This window comes from Neltuma alba, unplaced genomic scaffold, assembly GCF_004799145.2.
Source record: "Neltuma alba isolate B1F8T4 unplaced genomic scaffold, ASM479914v2 tig00011318_pilon, whole genome shotgun sequence".
NCBI classification, from domain to species: domain Eukaryota; kingdom Viridiplantae; phylum Streptophyta; class Magnoliopsida; order Fabales; family Fabaceae; genus Neltuma; species Neltuma alba.
The window spans coordinates 553,812-581,062 of NW_021636025.1; the positions used below are offsets into that span (position 1 = coordinate 553,812).

A 27,251-nucleotide genomic window follows, 5' to 3' on the forward strand; every position below is an offset into this window, starting at 1 on the left:
TCAAAGTTAAACAATAACACAAAAAAGAAAAACTAATCTAGATCTGCATTCTTCTCCCCTTTTCTATTAGCATCAGATGGGGTAAAGGGAATAAGAAGAGTATGTCGAGTGAAAGGAATGGGAAGAGGAGAGAGTTGAGAGATTGGAGAGAGAGCTTGAGGGATAGGTGGGGGAGGTTGAGAATAAGAGACAGGTATGATGGCTAGGGAGGTTGACGTAGGAACAGTGGTTGATGGTGAAGGAGGAAAGGTAGATACAGTGGAGAGGACTTGGAGAAGGAATTTGGGAAGATTTGGGTTTAGTAGAGGATGGTATAGATGGATGAGTGAATAGGTCCTCATAAGTGAATGAGGTGCCAGGTGCAGAGAAATTGACAAAGAGTGAGGTGACCAGACTCTTAAGCTCCTTAAACTCCTTGTCCACAACATCAAATCTTTAAGAGACTTTTTTTTCCAAAACCGCCATTGCTTGCCTGTGAAGATCCAAGATAGTGTAAAGCTCCTCAAATTTCTTGTCAAAAATTTCTCCATATTCTTTAGCAGTATTATACAATTTGCTCTTAAAGGCTTGAAGTTCACTTTGAAACAATCCTTATATGGAAGCTCTATGGAATGATAGTGCAAAGGTCTGGGTTGGGTCTATAGAGGATTGAGCTTTATCTTAACCCCTTGAGACACTAGTGGCTGGTTGTTTCCCTTTCCCTTTCTCTGCCTTCTTTTGAGCTGGTTGGAAGGGCAGTGGAATCCTCATCTTATTTAGTTGAGTGGTTTCAAAAATAGGTATTTTCTCTTTGGTGTCTCCAAGTTCCAAATGTGCAATGTTATGCACTTAGAGAAAATAGGAAACAAGTTGAGGGTAAGGCATGGAGGTGGCTTTAGACTTGAAAAGAGTGAAATTCTTTATTTCACTACAAATCAGTGCCCCTATATTGATATTTTCTCCACTTATGATTCTTGCCAGTAATAGATAATCCTCTTGGGTCAAATGTGAAAAGCTCCTAAACTTATTGACTATGCTCTGGAGTAAATATAGTGGATTATCTGAAAATAATCACACATTTGGCTAGAAGGGAAATTGAGCTCTCTAGGGTAGGCATCACTCTACATTAGTATTTTGTAGGCCTTTACAGCATTCATCTTAGGCCCTCTTACATGTTCCTCAGTACCCAATAACTCATTAATCTTTACTAGGTCTAGAGTAATTGTTTGACCTTTGAGCTTAGTGATAATGAAACTTTTTCTCAAGTTTCCCTCTTCATTATATGTATCATTTACCTCCATATTGCAGTAAAATCTCCTTACCACCTCTAGATAGTAATCCTTTCTTTTACTTAACCAATTGTTGTAGTATTCCATAGGCTCAGATAGATCCAATTTTATTTTCTCATTTGTCTTTAACATGTCCAAATCCACAGACACTACTGGGTAAATTTTTCTTGTGGCAAAATTGGTTTTATATTTACCCATATTGACATCCTCATCTAATTTTCCAACCCCTTCAATAGCCCTCTGTTTCTTCCTTTTAGGCTGCTTAGGTAATGTCAAACCAAGAGTAGCATCCACAGGTTTCTGAACTGAAATCTCTTCATCAGATTTAGTTTTTGATCCTTCAGACACTACAAGTTGCTTGGATTTTGACTGAGTCTCTCTCTTGCTCGGTGTTTGTTGAGAAAAGCCTTGCGACTGACTCTCTCAAATTTTCAGTGTGCCACTCCTTTGAGGTTTTGTCTTGTCGAACCTTGGGTCTGTACTTTGTTTTGGCACTTGATGGTGTTGGTTCCTTTGATGGAGCCTGCTTTTCAGTGCTCTCTTCTTGACTTGAACCAGGTTGCTTAACTTGGGCCATTTCTGTGTAATATTGGTTTCTAAGAGAAATGTTCAGTGATTTTTGAGAGAGAATGGGTTTAGAGTGATCGAAAGAGCTTAGAAGGTGTTTCTGTATTAAGTTTTGTGAGAAATTTAAAGAAACAGGAGAGATTTTGACTGTTGCTAGAAAACAGGGGTAATGGTTGTCGAGTTAGGGTTTTGAAACTAACGAGGGAATTTCAAATTTCTACACTTAAAAACACTTAGAATTATCAATCAAATTATCTATGTGCATGATCGATTAATAGATTGATAATTTTGCAAAACATAAGAACATGATGAACAATTATGGAACATGTTATCGAACAAGCATATAATCAAACATATTACGGATAATTTGCAGTCAGAAACCATACCTGCTTATGATGATCGATAATCTTATCGATAAAAGCAAGGTGTGATCAGATGATCGAGCAAAGTTACCTTTTAAACTGCTTTTTTGCTTGGCCACAAAATCTTCTCTCAGTTGATCAATCATGTGTTTCATAATCTAGATTATCAAACATGTTATCCATAATTTGCTAAGTGTCATTTTCCACATGCGTCAATAATTGATGATCTAATCCATAAATGCTATTATCGATCAAGTGATCGATAAATAGAGCAATTTTTGAACTCTAATTATTGATCTCTTCTTCAAATATCTGCTCCTCTATTTATCTCTATTTTTCAAAGTCAAAATAGAGTTTCCTACAAAGAAAATTTCTATATACTCTGATGCTTAAGTTAGCTTTCTGATCATAAAAAACATTAAATCTAAATACCCAAAATCAAGAGATATTATAGAATTTCATGGGATTTACCATTCCCTAATTTGCGTCTGAAGTAGTTGAACTTTTATTGATCAAGGGGTTTCGTGAAGATGTCTACAACTTGATATTCAGTAGGAATGAATTCCAGTTTCATATCTTTCTTTTAAACACGATCTCGAATGAAGTGATGTCTTACATTAATGTGTTTGGTTTGGGCATAAAGAACAGGATTCTTTGATAAATTGATTGTACTCATATTATCACAAAGGATTGGGATTTCTTGCAACTTGATTCCCAGATCTTGTAATTACTGTTTTAACCATAGTATCTGAGTATAGTAGCTTATGGTGGTAACATACTCTGATTCTATAGAAGATATGGCTATGGTGTTTTCTTTCTTACTTGACCATGAGACTAGACACCCTTCGAGGAATTAACATTGTCCACTCATACTCTTTCTCTCTGTTTTGTAACCTCCATGGTCAGTATCTAATTATCCCATTAAGTATTTTGCTCCTTTCTTTGGATACCATCTTTCCAGATTTGGTGTTTCAGTAAGATATCTAAGAATTCTCTTGATAGCTTCTTCATGTGATTCCTTGGGAGTTGACTGATATTTAGCACACATCCCTACGCTGAATTGGATATCTGGTGTGCTTGCTATGAGATAGAGTAGTGATCCAATCACTCCTCTATACTTAGTTAAATTCATATCCTTACCCTTCTCATCTACATCTGAAGAAATTGTTAAGCTCATTGGAGTATTTGCACCTTTTACCTGATCCAGTCCGTATTTCTTTATAAGCTCTCTTAGGTACTTTGTTTGTGATATAAATATGTCATTCTTCCTTTGTTTGATCTGTAATCCAAGAAAGAAGTTCAATTCTTCCATCATAGACATCTTGAATTCTCCCTGCATTAACTTAGCAAACTCTTGGCAAAGATCTTCATTAGTAGAACCGAATAGAATATCATCTACATAGATTTGAACTATTAAGAGTATCTTTTTATTTCGTTTTATGAAAAGTATTGCATCAACTTTGCCTCTTTCAAAACCTTTTTCTATCAAAAAATTGCTAAGATGTTCATACCACGCTCTAGGTGCCTGTTTCAATCCATATAAAGTCTTTTCCAATTTATAAACATGATCAAGAAGATTTGGGTCTTCAAAACTAGGGGATTGTTCAATGAAAACTTCTTCCATAATGTAACCGTTTAAAAAGGTACTTTTAATATCCATTTGATATAATTTGAAATCTTTTATACATGCAGAGGCTAAGAGTACTCGTGTGGCTTCTAATCTAGGTACTAGAGCATATGTTTCCTCATAACAATACCTTCTTCTTGATTATAGTATATAGCAACTAATCTAGCCTTATTCCTGATCATTTGTGCAGATTCATCGAGCTTATTCTTGAATACCCATTTGGTGCCTATGACTGGATGGTCATTAGGTCAGGGTACCAAGTCCCAAACTTGATTCCTCTCAAATTGGTTCAGCTCTTTCTGCATGGCTCCTATCCAAAATTCATCAGATAGAGCTTCATCAACATTACTTGGTTCAATATTTGAAATAAATACAGAGAAACGCACTTCATTAAACACTTGTCTCCGGGTTTTAACCCCTTTATTGACTTCATTAATGACTTGGTCTATAGCATGGTCTTTTTATATCTCCAAGCCTTAGGTTGATCTAGATTATCTTGAGAAAACATTTTATTTGAATTATCTTTATTCTCTTTGTTTTTCACAAAAGGCATTTTGTTAGAAAATTTGTTTAGATTCAATTTTTCAAGATCTTGAACAATCTCAGTGTCATCATCTAGAGGTTTTGAAATTGAATTAGTTTCAGTAAACACAACGTGAATTGATTCTTCAATAGTAAAAGTTCTTTTATTAAATACTCTATAAGCCTTACTACGATTAGAATAACCCAGAAATAAACCTTCATTAGCTTTAAGATCGAATTTTCCAAGATTTTCTTTGTTGTTGTTATAGATGTAGCATTTGGTTCCAATGACCTTCAGATGAGCTAGGTTCGGCTTCCTTTCTTTGTACAGTTCGTATAGGGTCTTCCCGAGCAATGTTCTGATGTATGCTCTGTTGGAGATATAACAGGCCATACTCATGGCTTCTGCCCAGAATACTTGAGATATTCCTTTTTTATTCAGCATTGCTCTGACCATCTCCATGAGCACTCTATTCTTTCTTTCCACAACTCCATTTTGCTGAGATATTCTTAGAGCTGAGAAGTTATGATTGATCCCATGTTCATCACAGTAAACTGCAAACTTATTGTTCTTGAATTCTCCTCGATGATCAGTCCTGATTGACACAATAGATATACCTTTCTCATTTTAGACCTTTTTAGCAAAAACAACGAATGCACTAAAAGTCTCGTCCTTCGAGAAAAAAATACAGTCCAAGTAAATCTTGAATAGTCATCAACTATTACAAGAGTGTATAAGTTTCCACCAAAACTTTTAACTCTTAATAGACCAACCAAATCTATAAGAAGCATTTGAAGTGGTCTTTCAGTTGAGACTGTCTTCTTTGATTTAAGATAGGACTTCGTTTGTTTACCATTCTGGCAAGCATCACAGATAATCTTATGTTCAGATTGAATTTTAGGTAACCAATAACTAAATCCTCTTTAATTAATTTTGAAAGTTGATTCATATTTACGTGAACAAGACATTTATGCCAAAGCCAACTTTCATCATTTTTACTTACAAAACAGTTTTTAGAGAGTTTTGAATCTATTTGAATAGTATAGTAGCTACTGGCCCTTAGAGCTCTCAACTTCACATTCAGTTCTTCCTTCTTAAGTAGTAGGTCATCCTTGCTGATGATCATACATTCCTCTGAATCAAAAATTATCCAGTTGTTTTTATGAGCACTTTGACTGACATTGAGTAGGTTGTGACAGAGTCCTTCAACGTAGTAAACGTGTTTGGCTTTTATTCCCTTGTCACTTCCTATTTCTCTAATCCTGGCTATTCTAGCACAACATGAATGTTTAATCTTTGGTAATGAAATAGAGAGAATATAATTAGTAATTAAGACTTAGAATTAACGACTTCCATTTATTACCCAAAAAAAAACAGAGAAAATCACTAATAGGTCCCACAGAAGGCAATTTATTACTCTGAGATCCCACGAAATGTCAAAATCACTGACAGGTCCCAAGGGACCTCAGAGTAATATTTTCGTTTTGTAAAATGACATTACTGCCCCTCATATTCCAGATTCACATTTGCTCTGTCATTACGATTTACAACCTCAGCAGCGACTATTAACAACCTAATGAGAGGGCGTTAACAACCCTAGCAGTATCCGTTAACAACTTACTTTATAGAATTATATAACGTCTACGTAAGAGTAAATTATAACCAAATAATATAATACAGCAACTTTAACACTAAAATGGGAAGCTTTTTGATATCATTAAGAATTTTAACCATATCCAATAGGATTATAGTAATATTTTAATGCGAAGATCCATTTACAACCTCAACAGTGACTATTAACAACCGAATGAGAGGGCATTAACAACCTAAGCAGTATTAGTTAACAACTTACTTTATAGAATATATAACCTCCGCATAAGAGTAAATTATAACCAAATAGTATAATACAACAACTTTAATACTAAAATGGGAAGCTTTTTGATATCATTAAGAATTTTAACTAAACCCAATAGGATTATAGCAACATTTTAATGCGAAGATCCATTTACAACCTCAATGGTGAGTATTAATAACCCAAAGAGAGCTGTTGACAATCTAGGCAGTATCTATTAACAATTGACTTTATAGGATAATATAACCTCTAACAACTATATAAGATTAACTTTAAGACTATTTAGTTATAGTTTAGTTAGTTATAGTTAGAAGTTATATTATCCGATAAAGTTAGTTGTTAACAGACACTGCTAAGGTTGTTAACAGTTCTCCTTAGGTTATTAATACTTACTGTTGAGGTTGTAAATGGATTTTCGCATTAAAATGTTGCTATAATCCTATTAGGTTTGGTTAAAATTCTTAATGATATCAAAAAGCTTCCCATTTTAGTGTTAAAGTTGTTGTATTATATTATTTGGTTATAATTTACTCTTATGCGGAGGTTATATAATTCTATAAAGTAAGTTGTTAACGGATACTGTTTAGGTTGTTAATGCCTTCTCATTCGGTTGTTAATAGTCGCTATTGAGGTTGTAAATGGATCTTCGCATTAAAATATTACTATAATCCTATTGAATTTAGTTAAAATTCTTAATGATATCAAAAAGCTTCCCATTTTAGTGTTAAAATTGTTGTATTATACTATTTGGTTATAATTTACTCTTATGCAGAGGTTATATAATTCTATAAAGTAAGTTGTTAACGGATACTGTTTAGGTTGTTAATGCCCTCTCATTCGGTTGTTAATAATCGCTGTTGAGATTGTAAATGGATATTCACATTAAAATATTACTATAATCCTATTGGATCTAGTTAAAATTCTTAATGATATCAAAAAGCTTCTCATTTTAATGTTAAAGTTGTTGTATTATAGTATTTGGTTATAATTTACTCTTATGTAGAGGTTATATAATTCTATAAAGTAAGTTGTTAACGGATACTGCTAGGGTTGTTAACGCCCTCTCATTAGGTTGTTAATAGTCACTGCTGAGGTTGTAAATCGTAATGACAGAGCAAATGTGAATCTGGAATATAAGGGGCAATAATGTCATTTTACAAAACGAAAATATTACTCTGAGGTCCCTTGGGACCTATCAGTGATTTTGATATTTCGTGGGACCTCAGAGTAATAAATTGCCTTCTGTGGGACCTGTTAGTGATTTTCCCAAAAAAAAAAAGACACTAATTTCGCTGCTACGCTAATATCGGGTCCACTATCTACTATTTTAAGTTTTTTCGCCTAATTTCTTTGTCGTTGTGTATATTTATACTTCATAATATTAATTTTTGGCCATAGGCTGCCTTACGTAAAAATCAGACTTAGTAAACATGACACCTTGTCATTATTCTAGCCTATATAGATATTAGGCTAGGATGGTTCTCCAACCGATAGGAAAGCAAAAGAGGCATAGTATATAAATAAGACATTTGCTGATGTTAAATTGGAATTTATGACGAAGAATAAGCTTTAACGCATAGATAAAATAATTGGTGAATCTGTATACATAACATTATATTATAGAGTAACAACAAAAATTTCCTACATCACTATGATAAGTAACCAAGCTTTAAGGATTGACATATGCCTTACACGAACTTGCTACAAACTCGTGCTAATATTACAAATCTAAATCAAAATAAAATAATTCCAATATGATCGAGAACAAAAATTAAAGAAAGTAAATGAATAAATACTTATGAAAATGATAAGTTCTCATCCACGTGTTTAGTAAATGAATGAAAATGATAAGTTCTCATCCAAGCTAAGATAACACAACTAAAAAGATTATTTACATACAAAATCTTTGGCGTCATGGTGTATTAATTTGATGATGATGCTTATGAAAATTCACTCAATTACATTATACTAAAAAACTAAAATGACACTTATATTTCTAAATTGAAAAAGTAATTTCAATATACTAAAGCTTAGAATATATCATATGCGGAGGATAATAATCATACTTTAGATTTTTTTTTTTTTAAACTACAAAGTGGCAACCTAGCCAAATATTATATATATATATATATATATATATGGGGAAAAATTCATGGTGTAGATCATCTTAGATAATTATGTATCATTTCATGGGTTAGCTAAGTAGATGAAAAAACTAAGCTTGGTCATGTTTGGTACGTGTAAGAATAAATAATAAATAAATGGAAAGAAAACTTGTGGGTAATTTAAAAATTAACTAAAAATATCAAAATTTTAAATTAATCAATGCAAAATGAAATTTACAAAATATATTATGTAACAATTTTTTTTGGATTATATCTCAGAATATAGTTTTCTTATCATTATTTTTTTTTATTCAATATCAAAGCATATATCCAATAGAGTTCAAAACACGTGGATGTGCAAAGGATAGAATGTAGGGAAAACTAATGTGGAGATCCTTCTTAGTTTTTAATTAGGTCCTTAGAGTTTTTTTTCTTTTCTTTTTATCAAGTGCTTATTGTTTGCTCAGTTAATTGCGTTAGTCCTTCCGTTTAAAAAGTCTTTCACATGCTGTTAGTTAAACTTGACAAAGATGATGTGGTGCTAAATAAGATCTGATTAAGCACATGTATGGACATAGAATGCAACATGGATTGAGCAAACACAAGGTTGGAGCCAAGTCGGGGTGCAGAGAACGAAAGGCAAAAGCTGCTTGGAAGTTGGAACAAGCTAGGGTTTGGGGCTAGAAGGGAGATCATTGAATTCTTCTGTAGAAAAGCAAGTAAAGTCGCCACTTGATTCTTCAAAAGAGTAAGAGCACAAAAGATCAAGGCTAAAGATGGCTTTGGCGCAAATCGTGTTTGAAGAGAAAATTTTAGACCAGCGACACAAGCGGTCGAAGGTGCTAAAGGGGAAATCCTCTATGGGCTTGAAGATGGCTTTTGCATAAATTCTAAGGTTATGAAAACTCATCGATGATCTGATGCATATTTTGTCATTATGCATTAGTGCGTCTTTCAAACCCAAGGCACCTAATGGGAAGGTTGGGGCAACTTTGTATGGGAAGATTTTTTTTGATTTTTTATATGGCAAATTTTGAATTACAAGTCTGGTCAAACAAAAATATGATAAAATTCTGAACTTGGAACTAGTCAAGTATGAAACAAGCTGCCAAATTAGAATCCTTTCTAAATGTGCGGCTATATATGTATGAAACCTTCTTTTCCAACACACATACAGAAGTGGAACCCAATTAGAGGAGACTTGGAAGTGAAGCATACAAAAAGATAAATAACAACAGCGAGATAAAGAAATAATGGCGAGAGAGCTTCTCTACGCGTTATTTTTTGAGAACTAAATTCAAATTCACCTATATGCCTTGAGGGGACTAAAGCACACCAAAAGATAAACAATGGCGGGAGAGTGCACAAGCAGAGTGCAAGAATTGAATGCAATCACAGAAGAGAGAGAGGGGAAGAGAGAGAAGAGAGAGTGCGTAGAACTGAATGCAAAAAAAGAGAGCACAGAAACATTCAAGAGAGAGAGCACACAAGCATTCAAGAGAGAAAGAGGGCACTAGCAGAAAGCGTAGAACCGAGTACAATGAATCTCGCTTGGCCAGAGATGATGATGGAACTCAAGGGGTGCTTAGTAGCAATCTAGTTGTCAAAACTTTTTACAGCTGTTGCCACCTCACTCCTTTCTAACAGAAATTTGGACTCTGCTAGTTGTTGAACAAGAGGGACTAACTGGTTTAATCGTGAAAACTTAAAGGACTCAACAAAAAGAAAAAAAAAATCCTAAGGACCTAATTAAAAATTAAGATAAATTATAAGGACCTCCATATTAGTTTTTCCTATAATATAAGACAAACGACAACATTTATTATATAATATGTTGTCCTGTGAAGATATATTTTTCCTTATTCATTATATAATATATTGCACTCCTAGGATATAGTTTCCTGAGTGCTACTACATATATCAAATACTAACATAAGGACCTAAAAAGCCAATTAAAATATCAACCATGATATGAGAGATCCCATACTAGAATGATAATCACTTCAAGCTGATTATACTTCAGAGATTTTATGAACCCTCACCACACAGTTATCAACAGGCCTTGTGTGTGGAAGGTACATCACAGGACTCTTGGGATTCAGTCGTTCAAGCCTTTCATACAAACCAAAACATTCATTAGTTACATCAAAAATTGATTGTTTATCCTATTAGTTATAACATTAACCTGTAATTGACAAGTTAATGAGAGTGCATGTACCGATAATTGAGAAGGAAGTGATGATAAAACACGATAATTTCCAGCTTTGCAAGCTCATTTCCAGGACACAGTCTACTTCCTGCTCCAAATGGCATAAACTCCGTTGCTTTTGGGATAAAATTCTATAATACACAAGCATAAAAATAATGTTTAAAAGACATTGTTGTAACCAATGTTTTAAAAGCCGGACCGGAAGTCGAACCGGAAAGATCAACGGGTCATGGTTCAATCGGTTGGATCGGTCGGACCGTTTGGTTAGACCGGTGACGTAATAATTAATTTAAAACAATATTATATACATATAATTAGTATATATGAAAATATCAAATTATTAAATAATTTAGAAATGCATTTAAATAATCTAAAATTATAATGAAATCATTGAAAATGGACTAAAACCTTATATATTTAAATTTATGTATGTTTAAAATATTTAATGATATTACAAATTATCAATTCATTCAAATCAAAATATTTTTTTAAAAGATAGACCAAATATCGAAACAAAAAGACTAGCGACTCACGATTTTAACACCACAATATATGAAATTTTCAATGAAATAATACTATATGGTTATAAATAGTCTAAAAGTATATTAGGATATTTAAGGGGATCAATTTTTTTATTTTTCTTCTATTTTTTTAAATTTTTTAGTATTTTTCAGTTAGGCTAAAAAACCGTCCGGTTTTCTGAAAACCGCCCCGGTTCCCGGTCCAACTCCGGTTTCCGGTTTAATAACGGCTCAACTCCGGTCCAATCCGGCTCAACTATGTGAACGGTTTTTTGGTCCAAACCGAGCCGTTAACGAGTCTGGGCGACGGTTCAACCGGTCCGACCGTCCGGTCCGGTCCGGTTCTTTAATCATTGGTTGTAACAAAACATTAATGTTACTAGAAATATATAATGTTAGATGTGAAAAGGTATCCATGCAACACACATCCCATCGAGAAGGATTGAATTCCATGGGTTTTGTCTATATCTTGGGATCATAATGAATAGTCCTAAACCAAACAAGGGCTCTCCATCCTTTCGGAACAAGGTAGCCTGTACAATTTCAAATTAGTTAGTAGTTCCACAAACAAAGTTAAATTCAAGCCTTGTGATGAATTAGAACAAAATGACTTAGTAAAAAGGATTGGAAGCAACCATTGATAGTCACACCTGATTTTGCTACCCTGAAAAACCAAACACATAGCTTCATCAATCACGTATATATGCAAGTGAACAAATTTATAGCATGTGGTGTTAGTTTAATGTTTGTAGAATAGTTTGCTAATGCAAATCATACATGTGTGCTAGTGTGAGTGTGAATGTGTTAGATTGATATACATACTCTAGAAAGGTATTCCATTTGTCGAATTTTCTTGATTGTCAACCCAGTCTCTGTTGGAAGCCTTCTTCTTATGATTTCTTCTTGCCCAGTCCACACAATAACACAAGCTAAAATCTTTGAGTGAAAATCACATTATAATATTAATCTTCTTCTAGGTAAAAGAAATTATTATTTGGATTCAATTGCAACTTAATTTTAAAATAGCATATAGTTTAACATAAATTCTCCATAACTTTACAATATTGTGGAACTAGAAGAGCAAATTCAGGGTACCTTAGCCTTTTGGAAAATTTCAGGGTGTTGTTGTAGGTAAATTGTTGCCCACATTGTGGTGTGACCTGAAGATTCATGACTAGCATTCAAATACATTAACCTAGTATCAATGATTTGCTCGTCATCCAATTTGTTTCCATTTTCATCTTCTGCATTCACAAGGCCATGGATCATGTCTCTAGATTTTTTATAATGAACATTTTCCTTCACTTCCTTTCTCCGTTGATCAACTACACTATGAAATACAGCCACTAGTTTTTTTCCTAGCCTGGAAAACAACCAATAAAAGCAGGCATAATTTCAAGTAAAAGGTTCAGACGGATCAATACATGCAAAGTGCAAATCTAATTGTAGAGTAGAACCATATATCCATACATGCATACCTTGAGGGCCTTATGATATGCAAATCCTGGAATATTTATTTGCATAGCCCTAACACCAAGATTTAGGTCTGTGTACTCCATTTCCAGATTATGCATCACACTTTCTCCCTCAGAGCCGAAGAAAATATGCATGATGATGCGAAACGTGAATCTTCCTAACTCAGTGAGAAACACAATGTCTCCCATCTTACTCTAATTCTCCAGTGAAGATTTGGCAATATCTTCAATTTTGGTCAAGTAAAATGACAACACGTCCATGCCATTGATAGAGGCAAAAGTTAGACGCCTTAAACGCTTGTGTTCCTCATAAGGGATTGAAATGAATAATTTTTTTTTCCCCATTAGCTCTACTGTTGGAAGTTAGCCAACCAGGCTTAAATTTGTCATCGTCCATCATAACCCTTTTGCATCCTTCTGGTGTTGTCACGATAACACTTGGAAAGCCAAATATCAATGCCTTGTATATGCCAGTGTCACCGTATCTGCATAATTATTATCCAATCATTAAATCAAAAATCATATTTGTGGGGGGGGGGGGAGAGAGAGTATATATACTGAATTTTTGCCAAAAGAATTGACATAGGAATCAGGATGATCAGACTTGAAAGCCAAGAGAAAAGACTACATATTGCCAATGATAGGCAATCCCATATCGCCTGGAGGCAAAGAATATTTCTTATCACCTAAAGGATGCTCATGGATCCCCTAATTCACATTCTGAAAAAGCCATGTTAGCACCACAAGACCACCAAAGATTGCTGCGCCCAGCATCAAGGGACGCATTTCAATGGCTATAGGGTAGAACTATTGTTAGAAGAGTAGTAGCTCGAGGACAGTTGTAGGTCTCTGTTCTTGTGTTCTTCTCTATTTATATTACTCTCAACAAACTAATTAGTCCTCGTTCTGGTAAATTATAATCTTACCTTCTCATTCATCTCCCCATGAAACGTTTTCAAATTTCATTATTCAATTTTCTATTTCAAAATCCAATCCATTCTTCGAAAATAAAAGATGCATGGAGATTAATTTCTTGTTATATTCATAACAAAAATACTGTACATAATTACACCTTTTAACTTCCTTATATTCATTTTATTTACTCTCTATGTCCCTTATTATAAGATCCTTTTAACTAAATTGTATGGTTTAAGAAAACAGTTAAAATTAGTCAAATTTCAAATATACCCTTATATATAAATGGGTAAATATAAGAGAGTAATAGTGAGATAAATGAAGAAAGAGAATGTATTAAATACATTAAATTAGAGGTAAAATAAGTAATATTGCATTAAATGTTTAGACAGACTTAAAAAGGATCTTATAAAAAGCGACAGACCTATTCAAAAAATTAGATATTATAATAAGGGACAGAGTAGTATATAACAAGAGACACTTGTATATATGTTGTGCAAAGTTTGATAAATGACTTATAGGTAATACGAGCGTATTGATTTATTGATGCTAATATACGATGGACAGTAAATGATGAAGTCAAATTTGTCTGGGTTAAGGATCAAAAATACCCTAAAAATATACCAAAAGTTCACCTAACATTATGAACTTTCTTTGGATTCAAATCTACCAATCGAAGTTTAAAAAAAAAAGCCAATAATGTCAACACCGTTAATGTCCATTTTTTTAGCAATAGGACCCACAATTTTTTTAGTGAAAATACCAAAATACCCCTAACGAAAAAAAGTTAAAGGTCAAAACTGCCTATGAACTTATACCAAAAGTTCACCAAACACTATATAATTTTTAATAAAAGAATAAAAATATCCAAATCTTGAAGGGCTATTACATTAGAATGTGTTAGAGATTTAATTATAATAAATTTTTATTTCCCAGTCTATATTATCAAATTAAAAAGTTAATCTGAATTCTTTTTTACATTTATATTTAATTCTTTGAGAAAATTTAAATCCACTTTTGATAATAGAACCCACTATTTTTAATAAAAGTATTAAAATATCCCTAGAAAGGAAAAAAAAAAAAACCACCATCTCCCTTTAACTTGTCAATAGTCTTTTTGGCTCATCTCCTTTTTAAGAAAAAAGCCCACCTTTTTATCAGATGGATTCATATTCTTTATTTCAATTAAACTTTGGAACACCCTCATTTAATTTTTTTCTAGAATTAAGTAATTTTTTTAATTGAATTAAAAATATGAAAATATCAAATAAATACTACTCAAAGGATTAAAATGTAAATATTTACTTTTTTTTAAACTTCATTCAACAATTCTATGGAATTAAACCACTCCGGAATAAACAATAATGATGTTATATAAAACATGATGAGTTACAAAAAGATATTTAATTACTATGTATAACATTTATCCTATTAAAATATTTTGAGCCATAACAATTAATATAATAACTATAACAATTGGCTGATTTTTATAACTCCATATGCTATTAGTACAAACAACTTATTTTCTAAAGATACCTCTAATGTCTATTAAAAGAAAAGATTGGAATATAAATAACTTATATTTAAAGGGTAGTTCAATTTAAGCTTAGTCTTTTTTACATTAGTTATTTTAATTATAAAAATTTATTATAATTAATAGTCTCTAACACATACCCTCTACTATGATAACCTCTTGAGATTGGGGATATTTTCATACTTTGATTAAAAATTATATAGTATTTGGTAAACTTTTGATGCAAGTTCATGGGTATTTTTTACCCTTAACTTTTTTGTTTTGACAAGGGGTATTTTAGTAATTTCATGAAAAAAATCATGGGTGCAACACCTAACTTTTATATACTAATAGGGTCATTTTAACGTCTGTGAATCACTAACTTGGGAAAAAGACAGAAATTTTTTTTTCTTTCAACATTGGAATCCGTCGATCAAACATTTCAAACCTTTAGAATAATAGAAGAGTGATCCACAATCAACCCCGCATTCAACTTAATCTATTATCACCTTGAATGATTTCATACTATGCAATCTCATACTATTATGTTAAAAATATAGTAACCATCTTGGTTAACAGTACATACCTCACTTGACAGTGCTCTCCTCTTTATGGAGGATACAAAATAATATTTACATAAAGCATGTAAAGTTATTTACCCATGTGACATATAAAATAGTACAATTATTAACTTATCAAAATATTCTACTTAATAAGTACAGAATATAGTATGCATCTCTGCTCTTCAACCAGCTTACCTTCTTCTTAAACAACCTCCTTATCCTTCGAGGTACTAGCTTTCGCGGTTCATCATGAATGGGAGAGGGAGATTCTAAAGAATCCTCATAGTAGTAATTTCCATCAAACACATATGCAGATTACATAAAGTATGCAAAACAAGCTACGCGGAACATAACCTTGCAAGCTATGCATAAAAAACATTTAAGTGCAATGACACATAGTCAGATTGATTAGCTGATGCGCAACCAACAGCACATAAGGCTGTACATACAATGGCTCATAAGGCTGCCCAAATAATGGCTCATAAGGCCACGCTTGTAATGGCACATAAGGCCACGCAAATAATGGCTCATAAGGCCCCATATCTTTCAGCTGCACGTGATCACAACTAATAACTCATGCAAAGAATTAAGGATTACATGTTATCATACTTTGGAATAGCAATATGGCATAAACAGACATGCAACAATCATACATAAATGTAAGGTAGGAAAAAACTACTACCTGGCCTTCTTTGTCCAATTCAAACCTTACCGTTCTCCTTTCCTTTTGGTTTCTTGGTGGGCTTGAGCAGATATAAAAACCTATCATATTCGCAGGGGTAGATCAATACTTGATCCAACTATAATAAATAAATTAAATAACTCTCTTTAAATCCCAAATCTTCTTTAATCTCTACCCTTACATAATAGTTGGTCATCCTGGACAATTTTCTTATTCAATATATTCACTATGGAAGGTCTCTCTTTTTATCTCAACCCAAGCAGTTACTTTACTTAGTAACTGGTCACCACCTATTCTAACCATTTACATACAAGTTTGCTTACTTAAGTCCCAATCAAGTAAGTTTAATTTTTAATTAATTTTTGATCAAGACACATGCTACAACAAATATATTGATATAATTAATATTGAAACCCAACTAGGAAATAAAGCTAAGCAATTCAACCTCTATACATCCTTCAATCTCCTTAATTTTAAATTTTTAGTCCTCGAATAACCATTCTCATAAATTCTATTAATTACAACTTTTATCCCATATTAACCATTGGCTGTGTCATTAAAAGTTCTCTTAATGTGTACCTTTGAAATAATTTATAAATATCATGGTTATTAATCTACCTGTTAAAAATTCCCAACCACTATTTGGAAACCTCAATCAAACCTCAAACAATCAAATTCATGTCAAATCTTTCTTTTTCAACTTTGGCTGACTCACACATATATACTCATCCTTATTCACCTCAAGTTCTTTTATGTAATGCTCTATTAAATTCACTTAAGATCCATCAATCAAATCTCAAGGTAAATCTTCTATGTACACCCTTCAGTTAATAATTTCTTTTTCCCCATTTGATGTAGCAACTTCAAATCAACAATATGAAGTCCCCATTTAAATAACTTAAAATCATCATTGATTATAAACCATATTTTTAATCCCTTTATTCTCCTTCCAATTTCATTCTTAGTCTGTTTATAATTTGAACACCTAAACCAATATTACATCAACAATTCAAACTTGTCATCCTATCTTGATTTCTCATTTTCTCTTTCCCATAAGCATCTAAACATTTCATTTGCTCATATTATTCAAAACCAAACAATAACTTTTTATCTAATTAACTCACCTTTTCTTCCCTTTTCAAATGTCATTTCCATGAATCCATGTCTCTATTCTTCTTTAATTCTCCCTCGACCTCAAATCCATTTCACCCATTTGGAAACCTCAAACAACCTCAACAACGAATTTCAAATCAATTCCTAGTTTAATTCCTTTCATCCCACAACAGCCACCAAGTTTAGTTCTAAATTCAATCATTAAATCTTCAAAACTTCCCATTGCTTTCATTCTATAACTAATAGTATATTCCTTACTCTTCTCTTAGTCTTTTCCCCAATACTTTTTTTTTTTTTAACAATTGCTCCAAAATACTTTTGAGTTATTATTTTGAAATCTCGATCAATCTTATCGTTAATACAAAACCCCAAACTTCAACATTTGTATCAATTCTTAACTTTCTTTATTTCCTATATCATTCGGCCAAACATTTTGAACATTTTGAATATTCATTGGCATTATATTCCAATTAAGCAATTACCCTTTAATAACTTCTAAAAATCTCCAATAACTTAAAACCAATGACTTTCTAACTTTATTTAGGAAAACTCTAACCCCTCCTTTAATTTATAACTTCATTTAACAATCCCCCCCTTCTCTCAATGAACCATTCAGACACATATATACACATATATACACCATCTTAACACCCCATTCTCTTCTACCCTCCTAGAGGCCGAATCCTATGATCACAAAAACCAAGAACCTGGAGCTAAGGACATGCAAAACAACAGCCATTGTAATTCTAAAAATTACAATTCCAGAGTTACACCTCACGCCATTAAAAACATAGACATATGCACATTAATTTAAATCCCCAACACTACACACCCAAGCTTTAGGTCATATACACACATTTATGCTCTTCATTTTCTCATTAAGCTAGAGCCATTTCCTTAAACCATTTATCCCTGCTTCAGCCTTGGAAAACAGAGGAAGAAAATCCACATGCAACCAGAAATTTTAAGCTAGATTCCCTCCTTCAAAAATTCAAAGCATCCAGCACCAATCTCTAAAACTTTTAACCAAGTTTTGACAGTGAATATCTCTGAACAATTAAGCAAAATGCAACAAAAGATTACAGTAACCCAAAACCATAAAATTCGAAACATGAAGCCCCTGTTTCAGTGTCCTAACCAGTCGGTCCTCAACATGCAACACCACATTTTAACCGTACAAGCTTTAATCTTCACCCCTCCTTACTTATTTCATCCGTTTCCCTCACTTTCTCTCACTAAATCCAAACTTCTTTCATCATCAACTTCCTATTTAGCCACCAAAACCAGAAAACAACCATGGAAGAGGGATTAGGAGGCTCACCTTGATCAAGATCACCGATTGCTTGCAAGGAAAGTAGCCTCTGGTTAACTTCTTCTTCCTCGCTCCCTCCCATCTTTCTCGATCCCTCTCTCTCTAATTCTCTAGTCTGATCAAAATGGAGGGAAAGAGGAGTTTCGGATGAGTCAAGTGAATTAGAGGGGTGTTGAAAAGACCATTTTACCCCCCAACCTTTCTTATTTTCAATTTACTTCTTTCACTAAATTTCTGAAATCATAAAATAAATCCAGAAATTTTTCCACAATGTTTTATATAGATTTATATTATCCATTAGCTTCTTTGACCAACAAAATAACTTCTCTAAAAGTTTCGGGTCAAAAATTAACTCTTAACTATTTTTCTTGAATTTTCCAAGAAAATAGCCCTTAATTCTAGAAATTAATCCTTATCCCATTTTAAGAATTTTATGCTTCAAATAACTTCTTTGCTTCATAAAATAGTTTCCCTAGAATTTCCAGACTAAATATAAATCTCTAAGTATTTTTCCATAATTTTCTAAGAAAATAAACCATTTTCCTCCTAAAATTATCTATTAAAATTATTTAAGCCATTTTTTTGGGAAATAACTTTTTTAAAATATTTCTCAACCTAAAATCAATATTCCATAATTTTTTTCTAATTTTATGTGACTATTAAATAATTTTAATGAATTTTCTTTTTTCTACTCATCCTGAGTCAGAAAATTCGGGATATTCCAGTGGGTCCCGCTGCTAAAAAAGTGGACGTTAACAGCACTGGTATTATTAACCTCTTTTTAATCTTTGATTGGTAAATTCTTCTTTTTTTGGTGGAACTTCGATTGTTAAATTTGAACCCAAGGAAAGTTCAATTTTTGGTATATTTTCATAGGTATTTTTAACCCTTAACCTAATTTTTTTTTATTCGTCATATTCTTAAGCCATAATTTTACTTGCAAAAATAATACTGGAATTAAACTTGTGAAAAAATAGTCTCATATTTTGGTCATATTTCAGATCTTGAGAGGTTAGCGTATAATTTTTATAACTAGCCAAATGGAAGTGTACATTAAGATTATTGTGACGACTATTCTTTTAAAACCCATTTAGATCAAAATTTCAATTTATTTGAAAGATTAACTATGATAGAAAAGAAGAAACCTTAAAATTTTAAAGTCACTATCATGGTTAAAAGAAATAAACTTATATCACGAGCACGTCGATACCTAACTTGGGCCTTGGACTTCCAATGTCCAGAAATATCATTCCACCATTAGCCCAAACAAAATTCATACTTTTAAACGAATGTCACATACAAAGTCTTAAAGACCTCTAGCTTTCTAACAGCTCTTTCATTAATTAGCAATAATCAAATATATTAGTTCACAACATCAAAATAGATGAGCCTTATGTGGCAATATATAATAATTTAGCACATAAAACAAACGGAGGGAGGCTATACAAGCTGTGATAGCACACTAAGCCTCCGAGGCCTTCCCTGATAGATCATCACCTGAACTATCACCTGAAAAATGTTAAACCACGGGGGTGAGACAAATGCCTCAGTAACCAACTTTCCAACTCATCATACATATTAACATGGGCTCGTGAGGTGTCAAGTGGGATAATTATTAAATCTTGAGAAATATAAATATATCCATAGAAATATAATTTCAATCATCCAAACTCTCACTATGGGGGCCAACACATAGACCACATAAGTCTATCCCTCATTATGGGGGATCAATCAAACATATGGGCCTATCTCTCACTTTGGGGGATGAATAAGAAGCCACATAGGCTTATCCGTCACTATGGGGGAAGAAGGAAGAAGCCAACCAATGTGCACCAATGGCGGCCTAACCACATGGTAGTATAGCGCTCAATCCAAAATCCAAATAACAACCAATCATTCATAACATAACGAAAAATGTCTCAATCTTTTCTCAGTATAATCCATAAGATATAAATCATATATCTTTTCCAAACTTCTCAATCACAATTCCAAAAATCCCACAAGATTATTTTCATAACTCAAAAGATATAATATATCTACTCGAATTTCAAATAACAAATATTATTCAAAAATAGGAAAATACTTACAAACAATATATTAGCACATATAACAAGTGGAAAGTGGTTACCTCTCGTCAAAGTAATAAAAGGATTATCACAAGGTCAAATCTTTGTTCAATCAATAATTAATTTACACAATTAATATAACCACATATTAATATAAACTAATTAATTAATTAATTAAGCTTATATATTAGTTAAATTCCTAATTTAATTTGATTTTCATTCTAAATTCTCACAACTCTTATAACCCAAAATTAAGTACTATAGAACTGACTGATAATTTTCTAACGTGCCAAATTATTTATTTACATCCTCCAACTTATTTACTTTAATAAAAAGAATTTTTCAAAATTTCTAAATATGAAATTACTATATTCTAAATTCTAAAAATCTAATTTGAAATTTAAACCTCAAAACCGAACCATAAAAAAATTTAATAGTGTCTCAAATATTTATATATATAAATGATCTAATCAAAATTTTAATGGCATATATGTATTTTCATAAATAATAAATTTTAACTACAATAATTATTTTAAAACCTCCAGTCACCCAATAAATAAAACTAAACCAATTAAAATCTCAATAATATGTCAAACAACCCAAATAAATTATTTAACTTAATTTTAATCGGAGTAAGTATGATATATCTCATAAATAACATATTTTTTTAATTAAAAATTGATTTTTAAATACTAAAATCAACAAATGAATAAATCTAAACCGGTAGAAATAATCTACTATAACATATCTACAATGCTGTGGTTAACACTCATTAGAACTAAATACTTGCTCCGAATTCTATATCAAAAATTTTCTCTAAGCAATACAAAATTACTATCATTAGATAGATCTGACTGAGTATAACAACTTTCATGAAGGAAGTTTTGTAATTAGAAGCAATTTTACTTACCAAAATTATCTGAAACGATGGAGAAAGGAGAGAGATGAGCGACGCTACCAGCGAAATGAACGCGGAGAGAGGGAAGGAGAAGAGGAAAAAAACGACGGGAGAAGGTAAAAAAAGTCACTCGGGGTAAACTAAAGTTAAAGACCCAAAATAAAACAGAGAAAATAACAATTTGGAACCCTTTTTTTGTAAATATTTAAGTTCGTGGAGTAAAATTTAAGATGTTACAATTCTCCCCACCTAAGGAATTTTGTCCCCAAAATTCAAACAACCATATACAAAAATCAAAACAGAAACAACTTAAGGTGCTTACTAAAGAAACAAGTAAGGGTACTATGATGCATCCATTTTTCAATCTCCCAAGTAGCATCAATAGGACTCATGCCCTTCTAAATGACCTTAACATGGCGGATGGTCTTGTTCCTCAATTGTTTATCCTTAACGTCTAAATCTATTCTAGTTCCGCTTTATAGATCAATTTTCTCATGACTCAACCGTTTCAACTCAATAACATGAGACGAATCTGAATAATACTTCTTCAATTGCAATACATGGAACACGTCGTGTAACCTAAAAAGATGTGGGGGCAGCACAATCTAATATACAATATGTAACATCCACAGGTCCTAAAGTGCAGCCATAGCCACCCTAGGGTGTCTCTCGTAGATATTTTCTGTTTTAGTCCAGTCGTAGCCACCTCATCGTTTTGTTTCCCTGGGTGCAGCCGTAGCCACCCAAAAAACGCATTTATGAGGAAGAGGTATTCACATTCTTATAAGGCATACTTCGTTCTCCTCTCTAGCTGATATGAGATTTCACACAATAGGTCCAATCCATCCCAAAATCTCATAAAGACCTATGAATTGAGATGTAAGCTTCTTAACCTTAATGGATTTGCCAACACCTATAATAGGTGAGACTTTCAGAAATACATGATCATCCGATTTAATTTCTAAAGGTATCCTCCAACAATCTGCATTACTCTTCTATCGACCTTGGGCTGTCAACAGCTTCTACTTAATGAGCTCACTCTTTCTAGTTATGATATTTACTAAATCTAGGCAAATAATTATTCTTTCACTTAATTCAATCTAACAAAGTGGAGATCTATACTTTTTCCTATATAATGCCTCGTACGATGCCATCTAAATGCTAGTATAGTAGCTATTGTTATAGGCAAATTCTGCTAACACTAGGTGACTATCCCAACTATCCTTCAACTTAATAGCAAAAGCTCTTAACATATTTTCAAGGGTTTAAATCATCCTCTCGTTTTGTCCATCTGTCTGAGGTGGTAGGCAGTACTTGTACTTTAACTTAGTATCCATGGCTCCATGTAAAAACCTCTAAAAGTCCGATGTAAATCTTAGACCTCGATTAGATATGATGGATTCTGGTATTCCATGAAGTTAAACTATTTTATCAGTATACAATTATGTTAAACACTCTAAAGAGTAATTGGCTCTAAGGGTAAGAAGCGTGACGACTTAATCAATCTGTCAACAATCACACATATTACGTCATATCCAGCTGGTGTCCTTGACAACTAGTAATAAAATCTATAAAATTTTATCTCACTTCTTTTGAGGAATATCTAAATTTTAGAATAGTCTTGGAGACTTTGGTGCTTTATCTTGACTTTTTAACAAGTCAAACATTACATCACGAATTTTGTCACATTTTTTTTTCAGTTTCGGCTACCAATAGTTTCTTTTTAAATCATTATACATTTTTGTTATTCCTGGATTCATCGAATAGTTACTCTGATAAAACTTTTTTTTTTAATGGTCTTCTTAATCTCATCATCATTAGGGATGCAAGTTCTCTTCTTCTTCTAGTTTTTTTTTTTAAAGATTTCTTTTTCTCTAATGTCATTGTCTGGCACATCCCCATTTCCCAATACGTCTCAAATACTCAATAATCATTCATCTTTCATTTGTGCTACCTTCAAATCCTTAAAGAGTTCATATTTGACTGCAAAGTATCTGATGTCTCAAGCATCACTTACAGATGTCTCAACCCCACTGAACAATAGAACTCCTCTAACCTCATATGAAACACAAACACTGTCTTCCTACTCAATGCATCAGCAACCACGATAGCTTTACTTGAGTGACACTTTAAGTTCAAAGTCATAGTCTTTAAAGATTTTCATCTATCTATACTATCGTTGTCCAACTTTTCTAGTCTACTTGATACTTTAGACTTTCATTATCACTAAAGAACAGAAATTAAGTACCCGAAGGATAACATCTCTAAATCTTTAAGAAAAACACTATTAATACAAGATCAACCCTCATATCTCACAATCCACGATAACTCCAAATATTTAACTGTCAATCCAATTTCAATTCCTCAATAAAAGGATATAATAATTATTTCCTCTATTTAAATAGCCCATTAAATCCATTCGTTAACCTTAATAATAATCATTCACGACAATCCCCAATTTACATTTAGAACTATTAACCTCGAGCATACCAAATCCCAAAATATTCAGTCAAACAAATATAAACCGATCCTTAAACCTTATTTCAAAATATCATATTACCAATCTCCATAAAACTTTCTTCTAACCACAAACTATAACTCCAAATCATCAAAACCTAAATCATAACAAAACTAAATTGACTAAGCATTTTATATAAGCCAAGTAATTAACTTAAATCCATCAAAATTTTCATACTCCAAGACTGCTTGAAATATTGAAAGATATAACTTCAAATCATTATTCATAATATCGCTAATCCTCAATTAACCTTAATCAAGAATAATATCTCTAAATTTTCATATGAATCTAAAATTTGAAACACCACTATATACCTTATAATTAAATAAATTAGAATCTATAGTAATCAATACACAACCTCAAGCTATTATCTTTTTTTTTTCTTCACAACAAAACCTAAGAACTGGAAGGAAAAACACTAGGCATAATAAACTGGTAGATTCTCACTCTCCCCTTTCAACATTTCCAACTTGGATGGTAATATTTCACATAAAGGACCTTTGAGATATGCTCTATTCCTTATTCCAACTCAAAAGGGGACTCCACCTCATGTCCTAGAAGTACACTTAGCATTTCATCTAAAATTACATCCATAAATCCATTCAAAATATCCATTTGGTCACTTTTCAAATTGTGGCTGGTAATACATAATCATATGTTGCAGTCCTCGTTTCTTACTAACAGCACTAGTGAACCCTGTAATGTAACTCTCAATTAAATAAATATTTTCACCTCAATCTTTTTAATAATGACCTCCTTGTCCCTATTGACAGAGAAGAATGCCATACACATTGGCCACTTTCTTAAATGCACTTATACTTATTCATTTGAGTAGGCAACCATAGTGTGGAATCTATAATGACCTCAATAAACACAGTACAAAGGGAAGAAGTCACAAGTCTCTTACGACATCACTAGCTAATAACTAATCAATGTCTATAATCACATCGATGTCCTTAAGCAGCAAACAGAACAAATCAATCATACATGAATTAAACTTTTAGTACCCTCAACAAATAAAAAGAAATACATAGCACCCGACTCAACAAGATGAACATATCATGTCCTTAAAGTGAACTGTACTTCTAATAGGATCAAGGGATATCCCAACCTCCTCTTAGGTCATCCTAAGAACATGTCTTGAAATAGTGGAATGATTGCTCTGAGGAATCTACCTAGCTTCTAGGCAATTACAAACAATATACCCTTACTTGTGGCGCTGATAACACTCCTGGCATTGTTCTAAATGCACATCTTCATATTTCTGATAGGGTTCATTAATACTAGATTGGGATACAAAAAAATAATGATAGGGGTTCTAGTTTCCCCCAGTATGGTTCTTCTTATTAATTCTTCCCATTAGCCTTACAAAACTAGAGAACCTACCTTGACTATCCGGAGCTGGCTCTTCTTTACCTTTCAAGCCCCGCGAGCTACTATCCTGAGTTTCATGTAGGTATCCTTGCAACTCTTAAACTTATATAAAGCCATTTGTTACTTCAACTCTGACCTTGCCTATTCCATCTATTGCTGGGCCATTCACTCTGTGTTATCTTTTTACTGCAAGTAGGTAACATGTTTGGAGAGGTCCATGTACTTGGTAATAAACTCCTTCTTATGCACTAACTTTATTAGGATCCATACTCCCATAAAAAGTCTTTGCATGATGACGCTCTATGTCCTTCCATACACTTTTAAGCTTCACAGTCTCCTTTTTCTCTTATCACCCTTACAAGCTACTCTGTTCTCTGGTTTCTTCAATAGAAACCGTGTGGGTTCCAAAATTACCCACAAACGGCTTAGGAAGCCAACTCTCTTCGAACTCTTCCACAACTTTCTTACTTCTTAAGTCTTCCTCTAGTTTCCTTACCCTCGTATCTATCACAATAACTGCCACTTCTTTTAGCTGTTGCAGTAAGATCTCTTAGTCAAACTACAAAGGATTCAGTGGTTGATTATGCGGGTTTGTAGATTCATTCCCACCCGAATTGGTTTGTTGGGATCGTGTCTATATCATCCTCCCCACCTAAGGATGGAATCCACTAAAAGAAACAAGAAGTAAAGTTAAGCACCAACACAAACTAACAAGGAAGGTTATGTGAGATTATTATATATTGCCACTAAATGTAATGTAATGCAACTCAGTTCGCAGAATCTTTAGCTCTAATACCAAATTGTGACGACCATTCTTTTAAAACCCATTTAGATCAAAATTTCAATTTATTTGAAAGATTAACCATGATAGAAAAGAAGAAATAAACTTATATCACGAGCATGTCGATACTTAACTTGGGCCTTGGACTTCCAACGTCTAGAAATATCATTCCACCTTAGCCCAAACAAAACTCATACTTTTAAACGAATGTCACGTACAAAGTCTTAAAGACCTCTAGCTTTCTAACAGCTCTTTCATTAATTAGCAATAATCAAATATATTAGTTCACAACATCAAAATAGATGAGCCCTATGCGGCAATATATAATAATTTAGCACATAAAACAAACGGAGGGAGGCTATACAAGCTGTGATAGCACACTAAGCCTCCGAGGCCTTCCCTGACAGATCATCACCTGAACTATCACCTGAAAAATGTTAAACCACGGGGGTGAGACAAACGCATCAGTAACCAACTTTCCAACTCATCATATATACTAACATGGGCTCGTGAGGTGTCAAGTGGGATAATTATTAAATCTTGAGAAATATAAATATATCCATAGAAATATAATTTCAATCATCCAAACTCTCACTATGGGGGCCAACACACAGGCCACACAAGTCTATCCCTCACTATGGGGAATCAATCAAACATATGGGCCTATCCCTCACTTTGGGAGATGAATAAGAAGCCACAAAGGCTTATCTCTCACTATAGGGGAAGAAGGAAGAAGCCAACTAATGTGCACTAATGGCGGCCTTACCACGTGGTAGGATAGCGCTCAATCCAAAATCCAAATAACAACCAATCATTCACAACATAATGAAAAATGTCTTAATCTTTTCTCATTATAATCCATAAGATATAAATCATATATCTTTTCCAAACTTCTCAATCACAATTCCAAAAATCCCACAAGACTATTTTCATAGCTCAAAAGATATAATATATCTACTCGAATTTCAAATAACAAATATTATTCAAAATAGAAAAATACTCACAAA

General features: G+C 32.9%; 1 pseudogene; it reads right to left on the bottom strand.

Annotated features, from left to right (window-relative positions):
* Nucleotides 1-3,110: 3,110 nt before the first annotated feature.
* On the bottom strand, nucleotides 3,111-13,295 carry LOC114711773 (ent-kaurenoic acid oxidase 2-like; annotated as a pseudogene).
* Nucleotides 13,296-27,251: the final 13,956 nt, after the last annotated feature.